Here is a 17,664-nt window from a genome sequence, read left to right as displayed (position 1 = left end):
AAAGTGGCCATAAGTCTCTTTTTCAGTGCCATTGTAACCTTGAACAATCACTAAACAAGCTGTTGTAAGTCAAGGAACTATCTGTAATGAAGATTCCCTCAAGCTAAACTAAACCCTTAATATGACTTCATAGATGAATCTATGCAATTTTCCTTGAAACAGCATAGAAATTATTTTAATTAATTTCTGGATTTTTTTTTCTAATGCCAGTCTGTCACCAGCCTTTAGATTTCTTAGTAACGTCCTACTTACTACAATCTCAGTCCAACCCTGTTTACTTTTTCAGATTAACCGCTATCGATTAGGTACTGCAATCTACGTAGTTCCCAAATTCTTAACTGTGCTTTATTTTTCTGCTCTTGGAAATTAATCCCTTCACTTTCAAGGGAAATACTGAGGGTTAAATGCTAATTCAATTACTTCATTTTGTTAAAATTAAGGACTATTCTTGTCCTAATATCAGAGTCCTTACAAAGAATCTGACATTTTCATTTCATTCTATTAAAAGCCTATGATTTGAACAAAACTGCCTAAAGCATACGTCAAACATATATAAAAATCAAAACATATGACAATCTACTCATATTTCTTTCTTCCAAACAGAAAAAGATTTTAAAATAATTTAAAAATATTAAAAAGGGAAAAAAATCTATATAACTATTTGCACAAATTTGTAACCCGTTTCTACTAATCTATGGTTTGGTGAGGTCTATTCTTCTATGTTCCTTCAACTGTCATTTGAAGTAAAATTAATTCCTAGTTGTAAAAGCTTAATATAAGCCTATTAAATATGTGCAGAAGACACAACAATTCAATCTATAAGATATCTACAGTACACTATGTTTTGTATCAATGCATGGATTTCACTTTCATTTACAATCATTTCTAGGACCTTCTCTGCTCTAATTTAAACTCCAGACATAAAATGTACTCCAGAAGATATCTAAAGGCAAAGACAGAATTAAATAAACCCTTAATTAAAATGAGTATCTTAAAAAAAACCTTATTCTTTCTGCTCTGGTAAAGAAATAAACATTGATGCAGTAAAGCTACCTTTATGCAAAGAAATTCATGTTTCCATCTTATAATGTTTGTGTTTGTCTGCATTTATTTTTAGAAGATTTATGTTTGAACATTTGTTTACAAGCCTCTATATCAAATCCCATCACAATTGTTTCAAAACAACAATGACAAATGGGAATACACAAGATAAATAAGCCTTCTCTTAATCAAATTAACTTCTCTCCTTTCAACTCTACAGTATTAAATTAAAATTGAAAAAGTGGATTAGTTACAAATCTTCTAATGCTATTAATTCTGTCTACCCTAGATCTAGGAATCTGTTACCCTAATCAAGGTCATCTTTTCTTCCTCAGCATTTCTTCACAATAGGCGTAAACAAAATAAAGCCACACCCTTGTCCTGTTGGTACTCTGGGGGGGAGGGGGAGGGGGGTTCCAAGTACCTACAGTTTGCAGTTCTTTGCCACATCCTCTAGGAACAACAAATTTTAACAAAAAACCAATTCATTCTCCTTAAGAGAGTAATGTGGTAAGAAAATGTCCATATCACTACTCATTTTGCTTCCCCCTCCCCAGGGATACAGAAGTACCAAGTGGATTCCATAGTTGGAATCCAACTGTGGCTTAGCATAGAATCTGAAGCAGTTTTCAGCTAGATTGATGAGGAATATAAAAAAATGGACAGAACAGAGATGGAACAAGGCATAAGAATAAAGTCAAAAGAATTTCAAGCAGAAGAAAGGAACCAAAGTTGAATTTCTAGAGCAGAAAGGAATGTAGATTTTAAAAATGGCATGAAGTAGAATAAGAAAAAGGGGGAACTAATAGGGATTGAGGATAAAACATCTATTTTCATGTGCAGAAAAATAATTGATATAAAAATCTTTAAATATTAAAAAGTTCATTAATATTTTGTGCAATTAATATAATTAAGTCAGAATAATTTGAGCTGCATCTCTGTTTTTTCAGTATAAAATGTACTCTGGTTTCATTTATTTTGACATGCTACCTATGTTTTTCTGAAGGGAATTTTCAGGAAGAATTTAGACATTCCACAAGGAAACTAAACTTCCTGGAAAGCTGTCCTTGGATAACTTACATCATGCCAAGTATAATAGCTGACTTAACTATTTTTTCTTACAGAGAATATGTTTTGCAGAAAGGAAGCTTAATCACTAATTCATCCTCTTTCTTATGCAACTTCCTTGTGATAAATTAAAAAATCCTTTTTTTCCAAACAGAATACCAGCAGATATATAAGTTTGACATCTAAAACTATTTTTATAGAAAAAATGCCTGTCTAAAACTAGAGACATATAGATTAAAATAAGTACTCAACTATAAAAATTCACTAAATGACTTTGGGGCAGTGATTGTCCTTTAGTCTAACCTTCCAAGATTATTAAGAGAACAAAGGTGAATAGGGAAATAATGTTTACACTGCCTTGAGCTTTGGGGATAATGTCATGGAACAAAAATAATTAACACTAATGATTGTAATGGCTTAGACTGGGGAGGAGGATCTTTTCCTTAAAACTGTCTCAATAAAATATTCAGAAATCTTATGAAGGACCACCTTAGTAAAGAAGAAATTGGTATAAATTACTCTCTCTGAGACAGCAATTTGCATTTCAATTTACTAGACATCAGAGCCCAATGAAAGCAACAATGTTAGGTCAGCACAAGATCACCTTCTCTTTCTGAGACAATTCAAAATAAAATCAATTGGTTAAATAATTCTTTTAGGCAAGTTTTGAACATATTAACAGGCTTCTTTTAGTTATTCGGTTTACAGGCTGTATATAAAGTTGGGTTGGTAACCTTTAGTATTCTGATTTTTTTAAATTATAAAACCCAATAATTTACCAAGTTGCAGACTGTTTTCACTGTTAAAGAACTGCGATTCCAGTATCTTTTATCATTATAACCATTTAGAGACACAGGAAAGTACAGTATGTCAGATGATGGGTAGAAAGTCTAGCCCAAACTACTTTCTCCCAATTTCACAATGTACCATTAAACAAAGAAAAGTCAAAAGACCAGCTTTTTTTTTTAACACAACAGCAGTTCACTCTTTTTCAACTCCTGATCAGACCAGTAACCCATCCCTTATCCAGGCATCTTCCTCCTATCTCAACTATCTTGTTCTAATGGAGAGAATTAAGAGATTATTTTATATATGCTGAAGTCAAGGATGCACGCAGCATGGATAGAAGCATCAATCAAAAATCCTCCAACAGAAACCTTAGAAGTATGCACAGAAGGCACATGGGGAAGTAGCTGGGGGAGCAAAACAAACTAACAAACAAAAGAAAATAATGGGATGGGCCAGCTAAAGAAATAATCATTTGTAGAAAAAGTAAGATGAATAGAAACCATTCAGGGAGATGGGGATGGGACCATCAAAACCCTAGTTTAAACAGCCCCTTCTAGTAAAGGGGCTTTTTAAGCCCCTTCTAGGGGAATGCATAAGTGCACCAGCATGCCTAACGTCCATGTCCTACTGTCCCCATTTATTTGTGTCCATTTCCTGTGTTCTTATTCATGTTTATTCTTATTCCTGTTATCTTGTACATGAGTGACAAACGAAATAAATCAATCAATCTGATAGCTCACACAGACAGCAATAGTCAAATGGACTGGGTGGAATCTCAGAGGCACTCTTGCCATAAGATATTTCCCAGGAAAAGCTGGGCAAGGGGCGGCTGGGGGGGGTGTCGAAAAAACTTTTTTGACACTCAAGACTTTTGGCACTTCCTAGGAGTTTGGCCCAAGCTTTTCTTTTATCCGCGCTCCCTGCGGGAACAAAGGGATGCGATCACAAGAGTGGAAAACCCCACCACCGCCCCGAAGGCATCCCCGCTCCCTCCACCACCTCCGAGAGAGGAAATCCGGTGGGTCGTGGGCGAGAAGGCAGAGGAGGAGGAAATCCCTTGGAGCGTGACGACAGCCCTAGCCTAAACCTACAGGGCAAGAAACTAATACAGGCAGAGCAACTCTACTCCAAGGTTTATATGCCACAATTCGTGCTCAATGACGCCCAGGCAAGAGACTTTTTTCCAAGGCCAGAAGCAGGCCCAAGAACGTGGCAGGCGGTCCGGAGAGAAGCTGGGAAAGGCCGGGGTCCTTAAGAGAGGGTCCCGTCCCCACGACCACCGCGGCGGGACGCAGGCGGACAACGCCGGGGAGGTCTCCCCCTCCCTCCCTCCCTCCTTCGCTTTCCCTGCCTCCTTCGGCAGAAAGGCTCCCTTGGAGTGGAAGGCAAGAAAAAGGCTCCGCGCGCTCACCTTGGAAGCCTTTGCCGGGGAGGCGAGGCGTTGCGTGCATCGGGTTCCCCCTGCAGCCCGGCCCGGAGCCGCCGCGGCTGCAGCTGCCCTTCTTGTTGGTCAGGCCTCTCCGTTCGGACGGCGTCCCGCCTTTCGACTCCTTCTCTCCCTTCCTTCCTTCCTTCCCCGCCCCCCCCTCCCTTCCCTAGACCCCGCGAGCCGCGCCGCTCTCCAGAAACGGGGCCATGTCCCTTGGCGGGGAGAATATGTGTGTGTGTGTGTGTGTGTGTTTGCCTGTGTCTATGTGTGTCCGTGTGTGTGTGTGTGTGTGTGTCACACGCGCGCGCAGGCGCAATCCCGGTGCGCAAGGCCAGCGTCTGCCGTCGGGAGGACGCCCTCACCACACACACAAACACACGCATAACTGTCCAATCTGCACCGGAGACCGCTGACAAAATAAAGCCCGATGATGAAGGGGGGACGCGGGGAAAGTGGGGGGGGGGGGCGGCGAGAGAGACGCGGAGCCGCAGACACAGTCCTAAAGAAGGGTGCAAGCCGGAGCGCACGTGCCTGAATTGCACGTGTGTATTCGGCGGAATTGCTTGCAGACGATCCTTAAGGGAACAAGCAGCCCCGTCTGGGACGGCGTGGTCGGCTTCCTTAGAAACCTGCGAGTTGCTGCCTGGCTCCTTGGCTGCCTTAAAGAATCCGGCGCTTAGCTACAGAAGATCAGGTCAAAATAAGGAATGGGGTCTTTAAAAAAAAAAATTAGATGAAGAACTAATCCAAAAGCGTCGGGTTTAATTGTGGTTTAGCCGTGAACCCGAGGATTGTGATTTCTATCGTAACGTTTGGGTGAAAACGAACTCTTGTGATTGCCTTTCTAGCTAAAACATTGTCAGCAGTAATATCGCTGTAGCCGTCGTTATTAAACCATGTTAATTTTTTTAATTTAAAAAGTGTATTAAATTTTTAATAAAAATTAAAAATATAAATAATGTATTAAATTATTATTTTTAATTAAATTATTTTTATTAAAATTACTTTTTCATTATTATTATCAGTCCCTCGATAGCATCTGCTATATCCTAGTTTGTAGATAGACTACAAGAGACAGACAGCCTCATTTCCCATGCAGAGAAAACTGCCCGTGACTTCCCTCTACTGTTAAAAGCCAGCAAGGGGGGGGGGGAGTCTTGTCGTCACAACACTGCTATGACTGGTAATGATGGTTAGATCTATGGTTTAGCCCATAATGTCAGAATTCCCTCCTTTGGGGCTGGATGTTCGCTGTGGGGCTGGCAGAGAGGGGTAGGGAAAGAGGGAAGCCAGAAGATTAGGATCAACCCAAATAAGAGCCTGGGGACCCTACTCTTAACCTCTTCAGAACACTATACTGTAAAACCTTATTCAACGCCTCCCCCCCAAAGAAGGGCATGCAGAAGATTGCACAGGCCAGCTTTCCCGCACTCTATTGTGCAACCACCCCCGCTTATCAGTTGCTGACCTTGATGCTTTTGAGATGTAAGGCTTCTCTGGAACAGCCTACATTCTAAAGCAGCTCCAGGTGTTTCCAGATATGGTGGGAGGGCCTGCTAGAAAAGAGGAAACTCTTTCACTTCTCTGAAAATGTGTAGGATCCCCAGCTCGAGCAGGCGGTTGGAACTAGAACTGCGATGGCAAACCTATGGCATGCGTGCCACAGGTGGCACACGGAGCCATATTTGGTGGCAAGCCAGCTGTTAGCTCCGTCGTGCTTGCGCGCACCTGCCAGCTGATTTTTTTGCCCTTCCAGAGGGGCAGGGGAGACTGTTTTCGCCCTCCCCAGGCTTCAGGAATGCTTCCGGAGGCTAGGGAGGGCGATAAACAGTCCCAACGGGCAAATTGGAAATTTGTTCCTGTTCTGGCCCTAGGCTCTTCACAGTGTAGCTGCTAGCTACAGGAGGCTTCTTCCCCAGGTTCTGCATGGTGATGTCCTCATGAAGGTTGGGGAAGAAAGCTTCACATGGTCAGCAACTGCCTCCTGAAGGGCCAGGCTACCCATGCTTTGTCTGCAGTGGGACCAAGAAGATGGCAATGGTCAACAAGGACAACAGAGCACAGACAGCAAGGACTTTGGAGTGCCTGGGCAGCTGCAGGTAGGAATAGGCTGGGCTGGCTGGAGCTACCAGAGGCAGTGAATAACCCGTTTGTGCCATACTGCTGAGCCAGGCTGGAGCTGGACTTAGTTCTGCGCTGCAGCCCCAGAAATATGATATGTCAAGAAGCCCCTATGTGCTTTTCAAGGCATTCTGCCAGGGATTCCTGGGACATAGCTGCTCTGCTGAGCTGGGGTGGCTGTGGCTTTGTGCTGTGATGAACCTGGGCTTCTGGCAGCCCTAGAGTCACAGCGAGGCAAGAAGCCACTAAACCAGTGGCCCCCAACCTTTTGCGCAGCAGGGACCAGTTCCATGAGGAAAGTTTTTTTCCCGTGGACTGGAGGGGGCATGGTGTTGCATACTGCCTCCATCCCGCAGATGGGGCCTCGCTTGTTTGCACCAGAGGTGGGTTGCTCCTGGTTTGGATTGGTTTCGCTGAACCGGTAGAGGTAATTAGGCTTGGGTCACCGAACTGGTAGTGACAGCTGGCCGGCCACCCCCCCAAACCGGCCCGCTCCAACACTTGCCCTTCCTCGCCTTCGCGACATGCATCCACAGAACTCCCTGCTCCTGCCTACACACAGGTAAGCATTTGCACTTAACCTAGATTCCCCCTCCCCACCAGCCAGCATCTCCCAAAGCTGCGTTGCAGCGCTTCCCTTCCCTTGGAGCTCTAAGTGGCGGGCGGGGCAGCGGGAGTGAGCTCTCAGCACTTTTTCCACTGGCGGGAAAATGCTGACGGGGAACCTCGCTCACCTTTTGCCAGTCACTTGGAGCGCCACTTGGGATGGGAGGGAGGCGGCAGCGAGTTCCAAGGGCGGGTTAGCAAACAAAGTGCAAAGTGGCTCTCAAAGAGAACGAAGCAAGTGAGGGAAGGAGGGGGGCTGGAGAAAGAAAGGAGGCGTGCAATAAAGCAACCCCCGCTGCCAAGGGCAATGGGGAGCGCCCCTCTGGGCATCCTCTTGTCTCGGCTTAACCCCCCTGCCGTTGTTTCTTTGGCCCTTGTGACCAGGGAATGCAGGAAGGAGCGGGAAAGCAGCAGGAGGAGGATGGGTGAAGAGAGAGAGAGAAGAAAAACTTGCTCACACCTACACTGTCTTCACCCAGGCAGGCGGCCCGGGTGCTGCTACGGCATGCATCTTGCTGCACCCACCGCAACAAGTGAAGGAGGCGCTGGCCACAAACTGCAGTTTTTTGCGCAGAAGCAAAAAACAAGATAGAACCGGTTCGGGGTGGGGTGGGGTGGCAGGCCGAGTTACTACCTACTCTGCTGAACCAATCCAAACCGGTAGGAGCCCACCTCTGGAGGGGAGGGGAGGGGAAGAAGAATTTCTGATGCTCCCTGCCAGCTTCCCACAAGAAAATTCAAAAGGAAAGCTGGCAGGAGGTCTGAAGTTGTTCCTGTTTCTACTACTATTTTGCTCATCTGTGATCATTCTGTTTCTCAGTCTAGACAAGGAAACATTTCTGAAACAATGCCCCAACGAGTAACAGATTGTCTAATAGTCTCATTGTCAATCTGAGGATACACCTGAGCATCCCTCATTTGAGAGAACAGTAACTGGTAATCTCTTAGATGCTAAAGGGATTCCATCTGGTCAATTACATTTTAGCCTTGCAGGAAATATGGTTATATCATGGCTAAATTACCCCTAGGTAAGAATTAAACAAAGATAGCTTACCCAATTGTTTAGTGTATCTACCCAGGAACTAAGTTGCTTATCTGGAGAAAATAATGTCTGCGGCTCCAGAATTTGCTCGTAAGCATTTTTTTCTGGGAATAAAATTTAATTTTGCCAGTTACCCACTTCCTTCCCCGAGTTAGGCATCTAGCAATTTTTTTTTGCTGACTGTGGCACTAGATACAAAGGCAGACATGTTTGCAGCACAATAAAGAGGAAATAAGATCTTGAAAGAGGCAACTGGATAAACAAAGATCAGAAAAAGTATAAATTGCCTGTTTTAACTGGGATTGTAGAACTCAGTTTTCAAATGATGCTGGAATTGATCCCATTCTGACAACATTGCTGTCTTTTTAACACTGATTGAAATATGTAGGTACCTTTCATTTTGTAAGATTGATTACATTTGTTCATGCAAAATTAGTCCTACAGAATATTTCTTTACATTATTTATAGATACGTTTTTTATATATAGAAACTGTAATTTTCATTGCATTAATTACAGGGTTAGTACTTCTGTGGTGGTTCTCAATAATATTTTTAAATGAACTACACAGCTTTTCAAACTGGTCTAATAACACCTGATTCACTTAATGACAGCAGTAGAAATTGTTTTAAATAGGACCTGATCATGTGATGACTTATTTGACAACTGTATCACTTACCAATCAAAACTCCAGCCTCAATTATGGTCATAAATCAAAAACTACTATTAAATCCATGTTCATTCACCACCCATTCATTCTGGATGAATTTTACTATATACATTTCTTACGTATCTCATTTCCCCCAACAGATGTGCTTTGCAGCTGGATCTATTGTATCAACTCATATAATGTTTTTTATATAATGTTCTCCTGATATACTGTAACATAGCGTGGCTTTTTTTTCTTTTTTTATATAAGAATTTTTTATTTTTGAATAAACACAAACAAAACACAAAAAACATCACAAAACCATCTTCCATTACAAATCGTAGAAAGCGTGTCAATTGGTTACAAAAAACTTTCGTGCATCCCTTCCACAGTCATCACCTACAATTCATATCAAGTTATATATTTTAAATCAAATATATTTTTATATATATTACTATCATCATACCTCAACCGTCACTTGACTATAATTGTTTTTACATCCTTTTATATAAAATATTCCAAAATTTAAAGAAAAACCACACAATGGCATTCTGTTAACTCTTTCCATTATCATCCGGTAACATTACATCTTTTTGACATGTTCTAAATAAAAAATTGATTATATTTAATAACAAAGTTTCTAGACCTCCTTTCTTAATCACTGTTTACAATTTATATCCAATTTCTTTTTATCAAACCAGTACACATATATGCATTATTTTAACTAAATTTGACTTAATTTTTTATTATAAGCTTTCATACATAACAGAATTTCTAAACTTCCTTTTGTAGTCACCATTTGCAATTTATATCAAATTTCCTCTTATCGAACCAATACATATGTATACATTGTTATCATTATCAATTATTTTTCTAACTATATCCATTATCACTTTATTTTTTACGTAATGCTCTAAATTTAACTAAATTTGACTATTTTTTTTATTATAAGCTTTCATATATCAACCTGTGTCTTTCCAGTAATAGTGCAGTCTTATGTCTTTTGCCATTTGTGGGATTAGTCTTCTGGTTGTTTCCTTAAAATGATTTGTATGGACTTCTCTTCTCAACTTGTTGCCTGTTGCGTATCTTATATAATATCTGTTTCTTTAATCAGCTTATCTTTGGTTATCAATAGTGCTTTTAACAAAATTTCTCTCCTTAGATCCATCAATTCTTCTCTTTTTTCTTCTTCTATACCTTGAAATCTGGGGTAGAGCTCTTGTCCATCTATCTCCCCTTTCCATATTCTACTTTTTCCATTTCCAACCACGCTCAGTTCACTGTTGGTATCAACAATTATCTTGTGTCTTTGTTCATTTTTCCCTTCAGTTTTTAGGACTCTAACCTCCACTTTTTCCATTTGATGAACATCTTCAATTTTTCCATCAAATTTTACTGTTTTATAATCTATATTTTCCATTCTCATCTCAATTTTCTCTGTTACTTCTAATAATTTTTGAATTTCAAACATAATCTTTTGCAATGTTAAGGTTTCTTTTTGATGTTGTGCCATTCTTCCAACTGGTAAACACTGCCACTCTAGCATTCAAAACTTTTTATTAGATTTGATGCAAGTTCATTTATAATCTTTCAAAACAAGGCTTTGTTTTCACTTCTCTCCAGCTGCTAATGAAGCTCCCAAAGAGCACCTGTATAAACAACCCATGCTCTTCTCATCACTATAAACAAGCTGAAGAACCTTGAAGTGCAAAGTCAAAATATCAAAGCCAAAAAAGAAAGGGCAATGTTTCCAGAACTCAAGCCTCCAGCCTCCAAGTGGCAGTGTTACTTTCTTTCCCTCTGATATTACAACCCTCTTTGTATTCCTTTTATATCTTTTTTATATTCCAGGCTTAAAAGAAACAAAATTCTTAAGTGAAGCAAAATAGAAAAAACCCCCATCCAAACCAGTATTACAAAAATAAAGAAAAAGATTTTAATCCATAGGTAAAAAAAGAAATAGAAGAAGAAAAACTAATCTGTTCACTTTAAAAAATAGGAAATATTTGCAAAAATATTCCATCCATAAAAGAAAATTTAAGAAAAGATAACACACTGTCCAATGCAGCTTAATTTCGCCGCTTATTTTCTTCTGTTTTCAAATTTAATTTAGCTTTAATTTGGGGGGGGGCAGTCTCTTTTATAACAATAAGATTTCCTCACCAGATGGACATACTTTCTCTTTCCGCTTTCCTCCCGTTCCGGAGCTGTCCCAACTTCAGCAGCTTTTGGCTACGCTTCTGTCGCCGGCAAGAAGAGATTCTCTTGGATCAATCAGGGACTTTGCAGTGTCCCTGAGATCAGGAAGACGTATTCTTCCCTGTCACCGTCTCTTCGGGACAGTTTAGGTCCAAAAGGACCGTCTAGCGGCAAAAGTATCGATTGTGATCTCGGAGCTCTGAGATCGCACGTTGTGTCATTGCGACGTCAGCTCCTGTCTCAACAAAGTGTGGCTTTGATGTGGCAGTTTCGGTTTGTAAAGTGTGGTGTATGGCTTACAATGTTATAAAAATATAAACATGCTTTAGTTTTAATCTTAGACTACTCTCCCGCATATTTTAAATCAAGATTGAACAGGCCATAACAGCCTGATTGGTAAGTACAGGTAATCCTCAATTTACAACCATTTCTTTAGTGGCTGTTCAAAGTTACAACAGCACTGAAAAAATTGGACTGATGAACAATTTTCACATTTAACAACTGTTGCACCATCCCCATGGTCACATAATCAAAATGTGAGCATTTGGCAACTGATGTATATTTATGACTGTTGCATTGTCCTGTGGTCATGTGATCACCATTTGTAACCTTTCCAGCTGGCTTCCAACAAGCAAAGTGAATGAAGAAAGCCAGATTTGCTTAACGACCGCATGATTCACTTAACAACTTCAATGATTTGCTCTGGCATAAAAAGTCACAAAATGGGGGCAAAACTCTCTTAACAGATGCCTTGCTTAGCAACAGAAAACTTGGGCTCAATTGGGGTCGTAAATTGAGGATTACCTGTTTGACTAAACCACATTTTTGCTTAGGATAACCTATAAACTGAGCCTTTGTCAATTATTTCTTTAAAGACAAATGAATATCCTACCAGTAGAAGCATTTCTGATGTCATTGGCAGTCATACTATAATGATAGTGCATATTTGCTGTCTTGCAAATTTGTTTTAATCAGTTTTTTGGATTACTATTTAACCTGAATATCAAGAAAAATTCAGTTTGAGATACAGAGCTGTGTAACAAATTAAAATGTTAGCACCTTTATTCGCACCTCTGATGCGAACAAAGCTACAGTATATTGTACGCTTATTTCCCTTCTTATAATTCTATTGAAGCCAAAATCGTTTCTATTATTTAAAAATGCTCTAATAACACTATTTTATCACCAGGCAACCAGCTGATCTTTGTATGAATGATTTAGAGCCAGCTTGAGTGTCAGAAAGAGCAAGGAGGAGGAGGAAGATATAAATGTTTTTATTATCTGTAGAGCAATACACAGCTTGATAACAAAACTATCATCTATTTGTATAGCTTCCTATTATGAGAGTTATTAACAGATATTTGCCATGCAACATTTAGGAGAAACGAACATTTTTGTGCTGCCAAAATCCATATGATGATTAGATGGCAGCAAAGAGTTTCCTGTATCTCTTAGCTTCCCATCAGTGATCATCTTAATCAGGGCTGTCAAACTCCCAATCTGCGGGCCAGATGCGTCACGCGCTGGCCACGCCTACACCCAGTTTAGAGAAGGGAGGAAGTCCCGATACATCACGTGACACCGCCATGACAATGTGAGTTTGACACCGCTGAACTAGATCGTTGCAGTCTAGATATAATAGACCTAATTTTCAGTATTTGGGGAACTCAGCCAGTTCTGGGTAAGTGTTAGCAAATCATAGCTAATAACCTAGATGTGTTGTATAAACTAAATCTTGGCCATGTGCATGGAATAATTAGATTTAATTAGCTGAGCATTGAAAAGATGTATTGCTTTGTGCATAACTTAACTGAACAAAGCTACATATTTTAGAGTTTTGCCTCTTAAAATTCTTTTAAATCATTATTATTGTGCTTATTAAAGGTTTATGGGCTCTCTTCTCTTTTGATTCTGCTGTCCCGATTTTTGTAGTATTCAGTACTAATGCCATGCAACTTTTGCTTCTATCACTATATTTTTTTATTTATTTTGAGGTCATCCAACTGCTAAAAAGACTCTGGGTAGCTTACATTATTTAAAATTATACATCATTTAAAAGGAACATGACTGTCCAGACAAATCCGCACAATAACCTCCAGAAAAGCTGTAGTGCTTACCAAATTGAGAATTATCTCAGTCCTAAATAGTTAAATATACAGAAATTGATAAATGAATTTCAGACACATAATGCATATAAGGGTGAGCTTATGGGTTGGTTTCTGAAGATTTCGTTACCAGGATAGGTAACATGTTCAGCAGGGTTAGGGTATGTCAGTGTTGTTCTATTTTTAGGGGTTTCAGGTGTGGGTGTGTCAAGTGAGAGTCTTGTGATGGGTTAGCTGTGAGTCATCAGTGAATCTTGTGATGGGTCTTGTGACAAGGAGGTTACATCAGGTTAGGGTCATTGTGAGATGAATCAAACTGGTGCTGTTTGGGGTGGGTATCGATTGGAGCAGCACAAAAATCATCGGCCATGCTACCACCCGCCATGCTCCTGAGTTCATCGAAGCCTGGCACTCCACAAACAATTTCATCAACAGACACATTGACCTACAACCAGGCCAAGGAACCCCTCAGAATCCAAATCAGCTGCACAGTCAACCAGAGACACCTCACTGACCCGCAACCAACCCACAAACCCCTCCACCAATAGTTCACCCCCTAATGACCTTCATCTGATGTAATTGCCTTATCATAAGACCCATCACAAGATTCACTGATGACTCACAGCTGACCCAGAACAAGACCCTCACTTGACACACCAACACCTGAAACCCCTAAAAATAGAACAACATTGACATCCCCTAACTGCTGAAGAGCCTCATAAGACACCCAGTGGTGGGTTTCAAATTTTTAAAAAACCTCTTCTGTAGGTGTGGCCTGCTTTGTGGGAGTGGCTTGCCAGCCATGTGACTGGGTGGGAGTGACTTGCCAGCCATGTGACTGGGTGGGCATGGCCCACTTGTAAAATGTGGTGAAACTCACTTAACAACGCTCTTGTTTAGTAACCAAAATGTTGGCTCAGAAACTCTGGCATTTGAAGCACGCAAGTCTTAAAGCTGTCAAGTTACAAGACCCTTGCACCCCTAACCCTTTAGAAAAAATACCCCAGGGGTGTTCTAACTTTGCAGCTTTAAGACTTGTGGACTTCAACTCCCAGAATTCCTCTTCCAGTCGTGTTGGCTCAGGAACTCTGGCATTGAAGTGTGCAAGTCTTAAAGCTGTCAAGTTACAAGACCTTGCACCCCTAACCCTTTAGAAAAAAAAACCCCAGGGGTGTTCAAACTTGACAGCTTTAAGATTTTAAGGTTTAGATAGGACTCTTAGGGGTGGGTGGGGCAATTGGTGAGCTAGCCAATCAGTGAGTGGCGGGCGGGGCAAGCATGGTACAGATGGGCGGGGGGAGGGAGCTGGAACCATTTCTAAACGGCACTGTAGATTTGTGGAACCTCTTCTATAGAAGAGGTTAGAACTGGCAGGAACCCACCCGAGACACACGCACACCTAAAGCCCTTATAAACAGAGGTACACTGACACTCACTGAACTCCACTGAAGATGTTACCTAGCCTGGTAATGAAATTTTCAGAAACCAACCCACAACCTTGGAGAGCAATCCTTCACACTTATCTTACACCCAAGCTACAAATATTTGCCACTATTGTACATAATGCATATATATGAAATTACTCAGCCATGAGCAGTAAAGGAAATACCAATTACATATGCCTCACTTAGATGCAGAGATTCCTATTCAACAAACCAGAAAGCAGCTAAAGACGACTTCTTACCCCCACATATCTAAGAAAATCTTACTTTAGAGCGAGTGTTTTCAAAATACCATCCATGAAATATAGTGGGAACTGCATGTTCCAGATTCAAGAGCTAGATTACAGATAATCTTTGATTTATAGCAATTTGTTTAGTGCAGTAGTGAAATTCAATTTTTTTTACTACCGGTTCTCTGGGTGTGGCTTGCTGGGCATGGCTTGGTGGACATGGCAGGGGAAGGATACTGCAGAATCCCCATTCTCTCCCCACTCTGGGGCCAGCCAGAGGTGGCATTTGCCAGTTCTCCGAACTACTCAAAATTTCTGCCAACGGTTCTCCAGAACCTGTCAGAACCTGCTGGATTTCACCCCGGTTTAGTAACCGTTTGAAGTTACAAGAGCACTGAAAAAAGTGACACGACATTTTTCACACTTACATCTGTTGCAGCATCTCCATGGTCATGTGACCAAAATTCAGACTTGGCAACTGACTCATATTCCTGACGGTTGCAATGTTTCAGGGCCGTGTGATCACCTTTTGTGACCACCTGACAAGCAAAGTCAACAGAGAAGCCAGATTCCACTTAATAACTGTGTGACTGCTTGAACATCTGAGTGATTCACTTAGCAAGGGTGGCAAGTACTGTAACAAAATGGGACAAAACCCACTTAACAAATGTCTGACTTAGCAACAGAAATGTTGGGCTCAATTGTGGTTGTAAGTTGAGGACTATATTACTATAATTAGATCCTTTCTTTCTGATCCACTTTATTTTCAATTGTGATCTTTTTTCATTACTTCGACGCCTCAGGACTTGCATTTGTTTTACACTTCAAAGACATGGTTATAAGAATAAATAAGAGAAAAAAAATAAGCCAACTACAAAGTTACACACTCAATACAGTGTTTACGGCAACATGATCTGAGTTAAAATGGCAACTGGTGTTTCTCCTTCCTCAGGCCAAGAAACTGAAGCAGCACAATATTTCGTTTGGAGCCACCCTGACTTTGTCAGCCTTGGCTGGATTTTTTGTCACTGGCTTGAAGATCTTCTCATGCTTCCTTCGGAGATTTTGCAATATCCCCGAGATCAGCAAGACGTAATCTTCCTATTCACCATCTCTTCAGGATGGTTTAGGTCTGTTTGAACACCCCCAATGACAAAAGTATCGACTGCGATCTCAGAACATTGAGATCACACGTCGTGCCATCACGACTTCGGCTCCTCCCCCAAGCAGCACAATATTTCATGAATGCGACAAAGCAGCTTTCGGTTACTACAAAACATTGTATTTCAGTGAAAATTTTAATATAACAGGCTTTATAGCAGTCAGTTTGTAAGTACAGGTTGTTGGGCATTCTTAACTCAGGAATTGTCTGTAATGCAACGTGTGATCTCAATGATATCTTTCAAATTTTTATTTGAATTGTAACTTCAGCTGAGTGTATATTTTGAACAAGAGATAGTATTTGAAAACTCCTGGAGAAAGAGAAGCTTCTGAAGTATTTCTGAACATCAGACAAATAATGACTGCTTCCTATCTTGTAATTGCCATTGCAGGTAGTGCTCGACTTACTACAGGAATTGAGCCTGGGATTACAATCATAACTTGTGCCAGTCATTAGGCAGATCACCATACGACTGCACATGATTTGATTACCTTTTTGTGGTGATTGTTAAATGAACCTATTATACTCGATGAGTGGGGTTGTTTTGCCATAAACTGAAAGTGGGATGGCTGTAGGAACTTCAAAATTGGGTCATAAGTAGCTCTGAAGAGGACTGCTGAGCAACTGGTCATAAATTGAGGACTACCTGTACATAGATTGAGTTTAATTGATTACAGTGTACATTGACTAGGCACACCTGCATGAAGAAAAGCATTGTAGCTGATGGAAATACAGGTTCAGTGAAACTAAATGAGGTATGGTATTGTTATAATATTGTGACTGATTGACATGTGTGCAGTATACACTTTATAGTGAATAAGATTGAGCATAAGATCCTGTTTAGCTTAGTCTGGATCAGTGTCATTGTGGCTACATCAGGAGTGATCTTGTTGGAATCATCTCTTCAGGCATCATAATTCTAGTGAATGTGCAAAATGAGCTAAAAAGTTTGAGTACAAAACATGTTGACTCATGTCACATTAATCTTCTGCTTAAACCTGCTGAGACTACACTTTTCTACACCGGGGGAAGTGTTACTCATTTACTACTCAGTTTAGCTCCTGATAGATTTAAGTTCTCATAATTCCCAGGCAGCAAGCCCATTTGGAAACTAGAATTGAAACTTAATATATGACAGAATGTATAGCAGCTAAACTTATTTCTATGCTTAGTAGACGTTGAGGATTTGGAAAACATAAAGAGTTGGTAGCCAAAGAAACAAATAGAGAACAAATAAAATAAATAAAAAGAGGTCTCATTTGAGGTACAAATGATCAAGATCCAATTATAGTATCATATTTTGGAAACATCATGTGAGGATCAAGCTGTCTTAAGAAGTTTCTAATGCTGGGAAAGGAGGAAGGAAAGAAGGAAAGACGAAGACCAGCAGCAAGATGGATGGACATGGACTCATTCACAGTGGTGATGGGGGGGCACCATTGGAAGACCTGAAGACAGGGGTCGGGGAATGAGCATCCAAAAGAAAATATATTTGAGTAGCAAGTAGTATTCAATGTTGATGATGCAACAGCAATCAAGTAACTGCTTGTCAGCATGTTAAATCTACTCAAATGCCATCTAAATTTAACACAAATAAAAAATCTGCAAGACCATTTTCCACCATCACCATCCAGACATGTTGGTTAAATTCTGCAATATTCAGCCATACTTAGTGAGTGAATGCTGAGACGCAGGGCTAGGCCTGGCTAATATTTGCATGAGAGACTCTCAGGGAATCCCTGAGCTGCCAACTCTAAGGAGAAGTTGAAAAATTAATGGG

General features: G+C 40.7%; 3 protein-coding genes across 5 annotated transcripts in view; 1 reads left to right on the top strand and 2 right to left on the bottom strand.

The window, feature by feature from the left end:
- The window catches only part of EVI5 (ecotropic viral integration site 5), a 79,427-nt gene extending 73,527 nt beyond the window's left edge, over positions 1-5,900 (bottom strand). Inside the window, exon 1 of one of the 3 annotated variants that reach the window (XM_081949575.1) lies at positions 5,796-5,900. The gene's annotated coding sequence lies outside the window, so the exon portion shown is untranslated. Of the gene's footprint in view, positions 1-4,309; positions 4,574-5,795 lie in introns of those variants that run through there. The other 2 variants (XM_081949574.1, XM_081949577.1) reach the window with 2 other exon arrangements.
- The window catches only part of DIPK1A (divergent protein kinase domain 1A), a 263,262-nt gene that overhangs the window by 170,918 nt on the left and 74,680 nt on the right, over positions 1-17,664 (bottom strand). The gene's annotated exons all lie outside the window — the stretch shown is intronic.
- Positions 1-17,664, top strand: part of RPAP2 (RNA polymerase II associated protein 2) — a 300,695-nt gene that overhangs the window by 237,263 nt on the left and 45,768 nt on the right. The window lies entirely within an intron of this gene.

The sequence above is a fragment of the Natrix helvetica genome, assembly GCF_964273705.1.
Source record: "Natrix helvetica genome assembly, chromosome: 3".
Classification (NCBI taxonomy): domain Eukaryota; kingdom Metazoa; phylum Chordata; class Lepidosauria; order Squamata; family Natricidae; genus Natrix; species Natrix helvetica.
Note: the sequence above shows the minus strand (reverse complement) of the source record. Positions and strands in the feature narration are given on the sequence as shown.